This window comes from Sodiomyces alkalinus, assembly GCF_003711515.1.
Source record: "Sodiomyces alkalinus F11 unplaced genomic scaffold SODALscaffold_3, whole genome shotgun sequence".
Classification (NCBI taxonomy): domain Eukaryota; kingdom Fungi; phylum Ascomycota; class Sordariomycetes; order Glomerellales; family Plectosphaerellaceae; genus Sodiomyces; species Sodiomyces alkalinus.
Window position 1 is genome coordinate 2,961,660 of NW_021167081.1, and position 12,475 is coordinate 2,974,134.

The window sequence follows — 12,475 nt, forward strand, 5'->3', positions numbered from 1 at the left end:
GAAGGTCTAATCGGCCTCTTACTTAGTAGACTCTAGCCGCGGGATACCGAGCGCTGCGGCGGTGACTTTAAGCTTCGTGGACATAGTTTATAGTAAGGGTTTAGCGAATAAGGGCTTTTCTTAGCGAGAGAATAGGGTCTATAGATACTCCTTAATTAGCTACGGAAGCACACGCAAAATAAACGTAGATAATAGATTAGCAGGAAGTTACTAGTTACTGCTACTACCCGGGCTTATAACTATTAGATTAACGGGCGTGTAATCCGGTCGGAGTATAGATACAGAAGATATATAATTATATTCGTCATATAAAAAAAAGGAAAAACAGGAAGGTATAGGTATTCTAAATATATCTACCCCTTTTCCAAAGAGGAATATAGGTCTAATAACAACTAATAGAAACACAGGAGACAGGCTCACGTGTTTTCAGTGCGACATCTAAGGCTACGGACAGGCTTATATCGCATAGGCACACGGACCACGACATAGTCTATAGGGGATCCAGGGGGGATCCACGCTATAACTAAGGGCTTCCGATATAATAGGGGCAGATACCGGAAAAGACCGGATAGGATCTAAATAATATAGTACCTATCACAGAGTCTTTACCACCTAAATTAAGGGTATAAAAGACTTATAGAGATATCACTTAATATAATATCTATATATATAAGATTTCTGCTTTACGAAGTTAATTATCTAAGTGCTATTTAACGTATGATAGTTATAAGCCCGGGTTATAACGCTTAAACGATAGATATTAATAAGGCTACTCTTATTCTACTATAAAAGTAATCACGTTTATATAAGCACTCTTAAATAACTATTATCGACCTGATTAAAAAAATTAAGCACTTAATTAACCTACCGACCTACCTATTAATTAATTAATTAATCAATAAGTAAGTAAAGATATCTTTTAATATATCCTATATCGAATAGAAGGCGGCCGCTATTACTCTTATTAACTGAAAGGATTAAGTAGTATAGGAGCGCGCTATACGCGGTAAATCTACCTCCAACTAGGATAACTATCTTAATCTAAAGCTAAGCGATAAGGAGGCTAACCCCTACCTCCTCCCTATACCTACGCCGACTAATATCCGTAAATATAAGGCCCTCGCCGTGGACCCTAACGCGGAGGAGGCCACGGCTACTATTATCACAGTTACTTTATCTTCTACTATCACGCTAAAAGGCGATAAGGACGCCGCGGACGCCGCCGCTACCACGGCTACTATAGCCGCCGGTAAGAAGAAGACGGCCGCCCGCCGGAAGGTTACGACTACGGCCGTAACGAAAGAACTAACGACTAAAACGCCCACGTCTATTAATAACCTCTCTAAAAGGGGCGTATAGGCTACCTATAAGATCGCCGTGTATACTATAAAGAAAAGGCAGACTATAACGCGTAGTAAAAGGAGTTTAATAAGGTATACTCCTATATCGAAAAGACTATCTATACTATATTATATAGCCTCTTAGCCTAGCTATAAGACGATACTATAAAGAACCTATAGGCCTAGATTACTCTCCTATACGCGTACGTAGGACTAATACCTCTAGACCTCTATAAGGAAGCCCTAGTCCTATACCGATAATACACTATGCCTATAAAGGGTATACCTAAGGATATAGACGCTTAGGTAGTAAGCTAGAAAATAGCGATAATATACTATAAATCTATAGGGGTTTTAGAGCTATTAAGCGTGGACTATTAGGCAGAAGACGTGTTAAAAGCTATTAGACCTATCGCCTAGGAATAGAGTAATAACTACTTAGTAAATAACTATAATACGATTCCGGAAAATAAGCTAACGATTAACGACTTCGTAAAGGCTCTACGTACAGTTCTTAGTAATATAAAGAGCCTATAATCCTCTACTATAAAACCTAGTGTCGGAAGAGGCACCTTTAATACCCTTAGGAACCTCCCCGATACTAAGGATACTACTAATAAGAAAGATAATAAGAAGCGTCCTTATAGCGATATATCCGTAAAGGCTATCCCTCCTATAACGAGGAGGCCTTATAAGATATATAAGAACCCCTATACTACTACTACCTATTAGTACGTAAGGCCGAATATACGCTCTTATACCTAGTATAGCCGTGAAGATATTATAAAGGTCGTGGAAAAGAAGATATATATTTATAGTTTTAAAAGCCGTGTAGACACCGCGATATAGAAAAGGTAGGAAGTAATAGCTATTACCGCTAATAAGATAAAGGAAGTCTAGGAAGATTCACTCTATAATACTACGCCTATTATAACTACTATACCGTAATAATAGAATTAGGGGTTTGCTACTCTGCCCGTAAGTATAGTTTTAAAAGACCTTTCTATTACCGCGAGTATACGGCTAGGCGTCCACCCCTCCTAAGATAAGGGGGTACCGCGCCCTTATACGACGATACTATTAAGATTATAAGTATAAGGAGTATCCTTATCTATTAACTAAGCTAAAGCACTATTATACTACGCTATCCTAAACTTGGGATTATTAATCCACGTCTTTAATATTCGAGGTCGTTTTACGGCTATTAGACTACCCACGGATACTTTATCTTTATCCCTTTAGGTAGGTACTTATAAGGCTTGTATCCTTAAATACGGAGACGTTAAGCTACGTGTATAATCACCGTCGGGTATAAAAAGACTGCTACGCCTCCGTGATATCGTATACTATAAGAAATTTATCACTAATATCGTCTCGGAACGCCAGCTATACCTATAAGGTTACCGCTAGGATACCGTAAATATTACTATTATTAGCTCCGCCGATACCCGGCCTATCTATAAGCTACTAGATATCCACGGCCAGTATATAATTAAGCGCGCGGAAGCTATAGCCGCCACCGCGTTCGCGGTCTTAGTAAGACACCCCCGTGATAACCCGTATAGAAGATCACGATAACCGCGGTAACCGTAGAAGACTATAGTATAACGGTAGTATAAACACCTTGGCTATTACGGTACCGATGTTCTCGCGAAGATCGTTAACGCCACTTAGGGGGTAAAGATAAAGGGACCACGTATATCGGGCTATAACGCGTATAGGTAGTCGTAAGTACCTACCTAGATCCGGCGGATACTATCCTTTTACCCGTTAAAGCCCGGAGAGGCCCTAGCTACTAATTTTCACGATCTAGAAGAGTCGGAATCGCTAGGCGGCCTATATAAGTCTATTATATTCGTTATAGACATGTATATAGGTTATACGTAGGATTACTACTTATAGAAGAGACACTAAGGCTTTATCCTACACGCGTTAAAAGACGTTTTTACCCTGCTTAAGACCTAATTCGACGTTAGGCCACGCGTTCTACGGGCCGATTCCAAGATATTTTAGTACCTAGAAGTCGTTACTTTCCTCGCTACTAAGGGGTAAAGGGCTAGCCGTCGGCACTATACTTATAGGATTAAAACGGTGTTATAGAACGGATTAAAGGTATTATTAAGAGAAGGGCGAAGGCTATAAGAATTAGAGCTAATCTGCCTATATCTATGTAGCCTATGATCTTTAAGACTACTCTATATCTATATAATAGGACGCTACGATATATTGACGACTAGCGAACGCTATATAAAGGCCTACGCGGCCATTAACCTAACCATACGCACCTATAAGTATACGGCTATAAAGCCTTTATAAAAACGCGCGATACCTAAGCTAAAAGGAACCGCCTATAAAGGCTAAAACCGAAGGTATAGATCGGTTATCACGTTAGATACTATTCCTTAAATAGCTTCCGCGTATAGCTACTATACCTAACGGATCTTATTACTATAAAAGATATAATCTTTAACGAAGAGAAGACTTTTAACGGCAGGATTAAAACGTTATAAGCTATAGCTTCCGCCGAGGAAATCGGGGAACGCCTATAATCTATCCCTATCACCTAATCTAGCGATACTATAACCGCGAATAGGCTACTATTAAGGGGTATAGCCGTAGACGTATTAGATCTTAAGTCGGAAGACTCTAACACTGCCGCTATTATTACGGATAAAGGCGAGGCTATCGCTATTACTACGAGAGAGGCTACTGCTATTACTATAGACTATACCGTTATTACTACGGGTACCGCTATTACTACAGATACTGCTATTACTATAGGAGAAGACTATACCACCGCTATTACTGCGGGTAAAGGCGATAATACTGCTATTACTACGGAGGAGGCCACCGCTATTACTATAGGAGAGGCTAGCGTTATTATTACGGACACCGATACTATTACGGACGCTCCGCGATTTAGCGCTACGAGGTTTAAACCGTTTCCCACGCCTTTAATATCCCCGGAAGATCCTGCGCGCGCGTTCCTTATAGCGTTAGCGGTAGTTACGGGCGTTAAGGTAAAAGGAGACGATAACCACTAATAAGTAGCCGCGGAAACCCCTAAGGGGTGCCTATCGCCCGTACGCCTATTAGCCGCGCGCCTATTACCCGCGCGCCTATCTATCGCGAGAAGTATTATAAGTATCTATAAGACCGAGAAGGTGCAGAATAATAACGCCTAGAAGGCGTTCTTTAACGCTAAAAGGACTTATAACCCTATACGTAGGAGGAAGTAAGCTATTAATAACGCTAACGTTATTAGCACTAGTATTATAGATCCCTCTCCCTCTAACGCCTCCTTATCGCGTCTAACCCGTAAGGATCTCCCGCCTCCGCTAAACCACTACCGCGATATACATCTCCACCCGTTACGGGAGCGGTGGTTATAGGCTAAGGGGGAATACCTTAAGGGGCACCGATAAACAGGATACTAGTAGGAGGTAGGCGGTGATTAGGCTAATAAGTAATAAGTCCTCGCCTATAGATAGGTATACACCTATAAATTTAATAAGGAGGGCACCCTCCTTAAGTATATGGCACGCCTTATAGTATAAGGGGATTAATAAAAACGGTCAGAGACTAAAGATAACTACGCCGCCACGCTAGCCTCGCGGTCCTTCCGTATACTAATAGCGATCGCCGCACGATTTAATCTAGAAATAAGGCAGTTTAATACCGTTAACGCTTTCGTTAACGCTAGCCTTAAAGAAGAGGTATTTATAAAGATACCGTAAGGCTGCGAAGTACTAGGTAAGGTCCTACTACTACAGAACGCCCTCTTCGGCTTAAGGGTATCGCCACTACTATAATAAGTGGAACTTAGCGGCACGCTATAGAAAATAGGATTCACGGCCATGCCTAATAACCCCTAGATTATAATCCGCGTCGGTTTAATCCTATTCGTCTACGTTAATAATATCGGACTTATATATTATAGAGACTATAAGACTAATACCGATAACCGTAAGGCCGCCCTTATGCGAAGCTATAGGCTATTAGGAGGCGAAGAAATCCGTTAGTTCTTAGGAATTAAGGTCCTAAGGGATAGAGCCACCCGTAGGTTATAGCTATTATAATCCTCCTACGTAGAGAACATCGCGGTTAAATACTACGTAGATATACTCTGCCGAAAACCACTAAAGGTCCTATTATCTATAGAGCCGTTAATACTACGCGACGGTATACACGCGTTAATTCCCGACGTCCGTTAGTATTAGGGTACAATCGGTTCTATTATATATACCGCTATTGTGATAAGACCCGATATCGTGTTCGCCTATTCGAAGCTTTTCTATTATAATATTATCCCCTCCTCTAACCACCTTAAAAGGGCTTAATAAGTGCTACTATTCCTATACTATATACGACACCACTACCTGGAATTCGGCGGGGATAGGCTCTTTCTAATAGTAAGCGACGCGTCCTTTAGGGATAATCCAGACCGTAAGAGTTTATAAGGATATACGATAAAGCTTTTCGGGGGAACCGTTAACTAGAAGACGGGTAAGTAACCGACGGTCACGATATCGTTAACGGAATCGGAACTACTCGCTCTTATAGAGGCAGCTAAAAAGACGTTATTCGTTAGCCGGATATTAAGGGATTTAGAGCTTCGGTTAGACTAATAGTAACTATAACTATACTACGATAATCAGCAGACTATTAACCTCGTTAATAAGAAGGCATAACGCCTACGAATAAGGCTACGGTATATCGATATATATAACTAGTAGGCGCGCCAGTCAGTATAATAAGGTCTCTTTAAGGTTATATACGTTAACACGAAGGAGATAATCGCGGACGGTTTAACGAAGGCACTACTAGAGGCGGGCATTAAACGACTATAATAATAGCTTAATTTAACGGATCAAAAGGATCGTATCGGATACTTAAAACAACTACACAAAGAGATCGAACGCGCTAAAGCCGCAGCGATAATAAGGGCCCCCGCGGGCGTAGTAGATCCGATGGATATAGATCCGATTAAGCAGATCCGGCCAATCAGGATCGAGGAACCAATTAAGATAGATTTAAATTAAACGGTTAAATAGCGCGGATTCAGATTCTTTTATAAGGGCGGTTTTCCCTTAACTATTAATTGTACGATAGAAGTTAAGAGTATTTAGTTTAAACCGAAGCCTCTAATTAGTCAGTTAACCTCGGAAGACCCACCTTAACTACGGGGGTGTGTCGTATAGGCAGGACCACGACGTGGTCTATAGGAGATCTAGGGGGGATCCACTCTCTAACTAAGGGCTTCGGACCTCGGGCATCAGGATATAACAGGGGCGGATACCGGCAAAGACCGGATAGGATCCAAATAATATAGTACCCATAACAGAGTCTTCACCACCTAAATTAAGGGCATAAAGAACTCATACGGAGATAACTTAACAAAATACACACACACGAGATTTCTGCTCTACTAAGTGAATTATACAGGTGCCTATTTTACGTGCGATAATTATATATGTATTTATCTAAGTGAAGTTTGTGATACTTTATAGAGATATCTAACTATTCGGAAAAAGCAGGGAAAATAAGGGTGGATATATAGGACCGAGGTACTCTATACGTCTAATATAATATAGTTTATCACGCCTCGATAAAGTGGCTATGGGTATCTAACATACCCCCCTAAAATAGTAGGATTAATCCTAACTATTCTTGCTCATTAAATTAATACTTAAAATCCAGGGTAAATCGGGCTTAGATATTAGTTAACGTCGTTATAGGCGTTAAAGCTACAAAGCAGTTAAAAAAGTGTTAAAAATAGTACCTAAATAATAGTCTATTGGGGCATAAAAACACTTACAATAACAGTCTAATCGAGCGTTTTCCTTTACTTAAACCGTAATAGAAGGATCTTTTCCTGCTAATTGCTTTAATCCTATTTCGGCGGGACCTTTATATTAAGCAGATATATAAACGCCCTGCGTTTTTACGAGGGTAGTACCTTTATAAGGCTATCGCCGACTATATTATTAGTAGCGATCGAATTAATCGCGATAATCCCTTTTTAAACGGTTTATCGGATCTAAAGGGCGTGGATCTTAAGATACTTTAATTTCGAGGTAACCTACGGCCGCGGCGACTCTAGTAGTTACTTAGTTTATTAATTATCGTAGTATATAGTTAGCGGTTTCTCCTTAAAAGTAAGGGTAAGGTCCTTTATTAAACGCCTTATCGCGATATACTACTTAGTAGTAGCAGAAAGCGTTATAAGCTCGGCTTTAGTATTAGAGGTCACGACGCTTATTTGCTTATTTACCTTCTAGTCTATAGGACCCCCGAAAAGGAGGGTCGTATAACCTTACGAGCTATACCTAGTCTTACAATTATCCGCAAAGGCGGCGTCGGAGGTATAGAAGAGTATAGACTTTTAGTGGTCTTTACGTGGTCCGAAGTAAAGGTATAGGGTCTTTATTAAGCCGAGATCCTTAGGCACCTATCGGTAGCCTTATAATACTATTTTAAAGGGTTAGTGCTGAATTCGGTAAGCCTCGAAGCGGCTTTAGAGATATTAGACCGGGTCTAATAGGCAGCGTAGTTAATAGAACCGACCTTCCGAAGATATAGATAGATTAATTCTTCGGAGGCTTATTAGTCGGTAGTAGATAGTTCTAAAACGTTAGGATAAGGAAGAGGGCTCTTAACCCTACGACCTTTATAATCCACCTATATCGCCTTTATCTTATCGGTCATATAGTTCTTAAGGGAAAGCTAAAGCCTGCGTTATTAGCGATCTCGAATCACCCTAATCCCTAGGAACCACTTAATCAGGCCTAGACCTTTAATCTAGAAGTGCTATTATATCCGTTATATAAGGTTATTAATAGTAGATTAATATTCCCTCCTATAGATTAAAATACTATCGTCTACGTAGAAGGACGCGATTAGTTCCTAGCTTTTAAAGACGTAATCGTCTTTAGTTAATTACTTTAAGTCGTACTTACCTAAGACGGAAGAGAGCTATTCGTGCTATAGCTTTAGGGAATAGCGGAGGCTATATAACGCTCGCCGCAGCCTTTAAATCCCTTTACGTTATTTAGGGATATATATAGATTGCTTTAAAATGTCCTCGAGCTAATCGGGGGCTTTAAGGCCTATAGCCGATTAAAATACTTACTAACTAGGAGGGTCCTTAATATAGATCTTTTCGTTAAGCAGGGTATTAGTGAATACGTTAACGGCGTGAAGTTACCGAGTCTCGAGATTGAAATAGGCTATAATACCTATTAAGGACCTAAAGGTCCTTCTATCGAGGGTAGAGGTATAGGCGTTAAGGTGATTATTTAGTTATTCATCCCCTCGAACGCATAGGCGTTCCTTAAACTTATTAACATAGCCTATAGGATAGACCTTATACTTAAAAACCTATTGGAGGTCTAATAGCCTTAGAATCAATTTAGATAGTTCCGAGCCTTACCTCTACTAGTAGGACTATTCCCACCGTTTAAAGATGCCTATTAATCTAAGCGTACTAACCTCTAGTAAGGCGGCCTTGATCTATTTCAATTTATAGGGACTCTTTAGTATTTAAGACTAGTTCAGAGGTTCCTTAGGTATATCGCGGCGTAGTAGCGGCTTCTTCGGTATCTTAATCTGATTATAGAAGGTATAAAAGGAAGGAGGGGTATAACGGTCGGTTAAACGCCTATTACGGGTAGGCCGGTTAGTAGCGGCCGTCGGAATAATAGGAGGGCGGCTTTTTCTGCTAATAGAAGAGGAATGTTAGTTAATAGTGGCAGTGGAAGAAAAGGGTTATAAAGACTTAGCAGGAGCCGTGGATACCGGATTAACGGCGGTGGTAGTAGTGGTTAATTCCTCTTTAAGAACCGATTAGTCAGGGGATAATAATCCTATTTCGACGGTATCGCCGGTTATGGCCGTATCGTTAGATTAATCTTCGTTAGATCGTTTAAAAACAGGCGGCAGATCCGTAGTTCTAGTTAGTGGTATAGGAAGGCCGTTTATAGTTATTTAAGGAGGGAAAACAGGTGCCGTTAGAGGCATAATTATAGGTGTAATTATAGAAGACGTTAAAGCAGGTGCCACCGGAGGCGTGGAAGGCGTTATAGGGCTTATTTACCCTATTCCACGTGTCTCTTAATTAAGTGCCTCCTACTATTATTCTTCTGCAGATTCTGTAGTGGTTATTAAACCTGTACCTCTATCCACCCCCCTAGAAGTAACGGCAGTAATAGCGGCGATAGCTATAGTGGCCGTTGTAGTAGTAGCCTCCGGTATTACCTCCCTTATGGTATTCTAATCTAGTAGCGTTTAAGGGTAAAGATTAACCACGTTAATAGTAAAATCCAGAGGATTATAGAGTTAATAATCTATAGGCAGATTAAGCTACTCGAAAACATTAATTAATATCTTAGGTTCGTGGTCACGATCTTTATATAGTAGTTTTTTATTAAAGCTAACGTCTTTTATACGCAAGATCCTCCCTAATTTTAGCACCTAAATCCGATATATATTAATACTCTCGTAGCCGATTAAATAGCCGATATATACGCTCTTCGCGAGCTTAGCGTTACGGTTACGACCTCGTTAATAATCCGCGGTTAGTAGATAGGCTGTATAACTATACCTTTTTAGGTAGCTAACGATAGGCTTTATCAGGATCTTCTTTAGGCCTTATTTATTAATCTACTCCTCTATCTACCCTTAAGGGGTTTTCCACTAGAGGTCCTTCCGAGGGATAAGGTTATATAGCTATACTATAGCAGCCATTAGTTCTAGCTATATATCCTATTAGATACCTAAGGCCGTTACGAGGGTCCTCGCGATAGTAAAAATACCGCCGCCGTGGCATTCTGCCCTCGGATTCTACGCGGCTATATATAGCGATAACCTCTTAAGCAAAATCCCTCTCTTATCGGCCTATTTATCGAAGCCTGTCTAAAGGGATCTTTCTCTATCCAGTCGGATCACTACAATTATATAGTGGTAGTACCTCTAAAAGAAGAACTTATAATTCACTAACGTGGGTAAGGCCGATTTATAGTTACGTAGGAACCGTATAATAGCCTAACGAGTACAGGGATCGTATAAAAGCATCACGACCTTTATACCATTATAGGCCTCGTTAAGGCTAAAGAGGTTAACCCCAACCCTATACCACCGCCTTATCGTTTAGTAATTAGGTGACCTTCTTAAGATAAGCTTCTTTACATTACTAAGGGTATAGGTATTATAATCCACTATAAGAGGGCCTTTTTAATATCCTTTAATCACGCCTCTAATAAGGGTATTGTTAATTTTATCGAGGGCAGTAGCGCCGGCGTGCCTTAGCCTCTCGTGCTATAAACGAGCGTCTACTACGCTTATAGTAGGCGTTATAGAGCTATTAAAGAAGCTGCTTAGTAGATGCTATTAACAATCCGTTAGAACGAGAGCGTATTAATCGTTAACGTTATTAAGAGGTAGGGCTAATAAGCCCTCTCCAGAGGCCACCTTTAGGACTTCGAGGCCGGAATTAAAAATAATACCCTATTCCTTTAATCTTCTATTTGCGATTAAGGTTATTAGGTAATCTTATATAAAAGTATCGCGATTTAGCACTAAAATAAAGGGATCATATATTCGTCGTTTACCTCTAATTATGTCCTGCTATAACCCTTAACTAGCTTAGTCTCTCTACTACCCGTTTAAAAACGATACTCTTCTATAGCAGGTTCGAAGTCCTATAGCAGGTAGTATTAGTTAGTAATATACCTAGAGGTGCCGGAATCGATTAATAGCTAGTTAAAGAGGTTACTGCTAATATTACCGTTTAGTTATAGTAGAGAGTATATCCTATAGAATTTCTTATCGGAATCCTTATCCTGGTGTGACGGCTTATCAAAAGTTGTTCACGTATTAAGGCCGAAAATATAGATTATTCGAATTAAGGAAGGAAAGGAGGAAAGGAAAAGTCTACCCAGTGTGTAGGCGGCTAAGTACGTGTGGGATCGTACAGGCCTCACTAGAGAGTCCGTGCTTTTTAGTCCCGGCCACTGCCGGGGACTATTCTGCGGGCTATAGCGTATAATATACCCCCCCCCCCCGCCGATAGAGGCGAGGTCGTGGTTATATTATGGTTGTCCGGTCCTGACATTATATTACCCTGGCCTCCCCGCGTATAATATAAAAATAGCCTCCTTTATTTGATTCTATTAAAGGCTCCCTCGAAGGAAGGTAATCCGTAGTAGCTAAGGTCCTTTTAAGGCTAAAATAGCATAAAGGAGCTCTTATATAGCGGTGCTATCGCGAGCGCCTCGCTAGTATATATACTCGTTAGAAATAACGTGCCTACCGTGTATATAACCGGGGGTTATTCCTTCTACCCTAATAGCGTAGGAAGGGTAGTAAAATAAACCTCCTATTATTCCTCGTTTTTTTACTATTTTCTTCCTCTTCTATAGCTTCCGATTTTGTAAAAACCTTTTGATTATTTTTTATATCGTGAGTAGCCCCGAGATACCTCGCGGGTCCCCTAATAGTATAACTAACGTCGCCGAGTAGCAGCTTATCTCTTAAGCCGCAAGTATCCTCCTTACTATAAGGGAATACCCCCCTCGCTCGTGGTTCTATACCGTGGCTAACCGTCCGTAGATATCTGATTTCGCCTTACCTAATAAGCGCCTTTATAAGGGTAATAGTAATAACGATATAAGTTCGCGGCCCTTATTACTACGGGTTATAAGGTCGGCCGTAACTAACGATAAGTAGACTCTAACCCCCCCCCCCTACTAAGAAGCGCCGTGATCCTAAAAATCCTCCTAGACCCTATCGCCTCGCCCTATATTTATATTGTAGTACCCGGTCGTATAAATAAGAGTATAGTATCGAGTATTACTATTAGTCGGGCCTTAGCACGGCTAAGGCCCACACTAAGTATTATAAGTGCTTATACCGTACTTATAAGTGTTCGGAGGTAAGTATACCGGTTATACGTGTGGTGACTATAACTAACGGGTAATATAGCTCCCCCCTACGGCCTATAACGCCGCTAACGCCCTATAGGATACCGCTTATACTATAAATAAGGACCCTAACGACGAAGATATACGTTTATACCTGCCCTTCGCTTAGTAGCCTTTATACTAATTCTTCTGTATAGAACCGCTACTAGTTTTAGG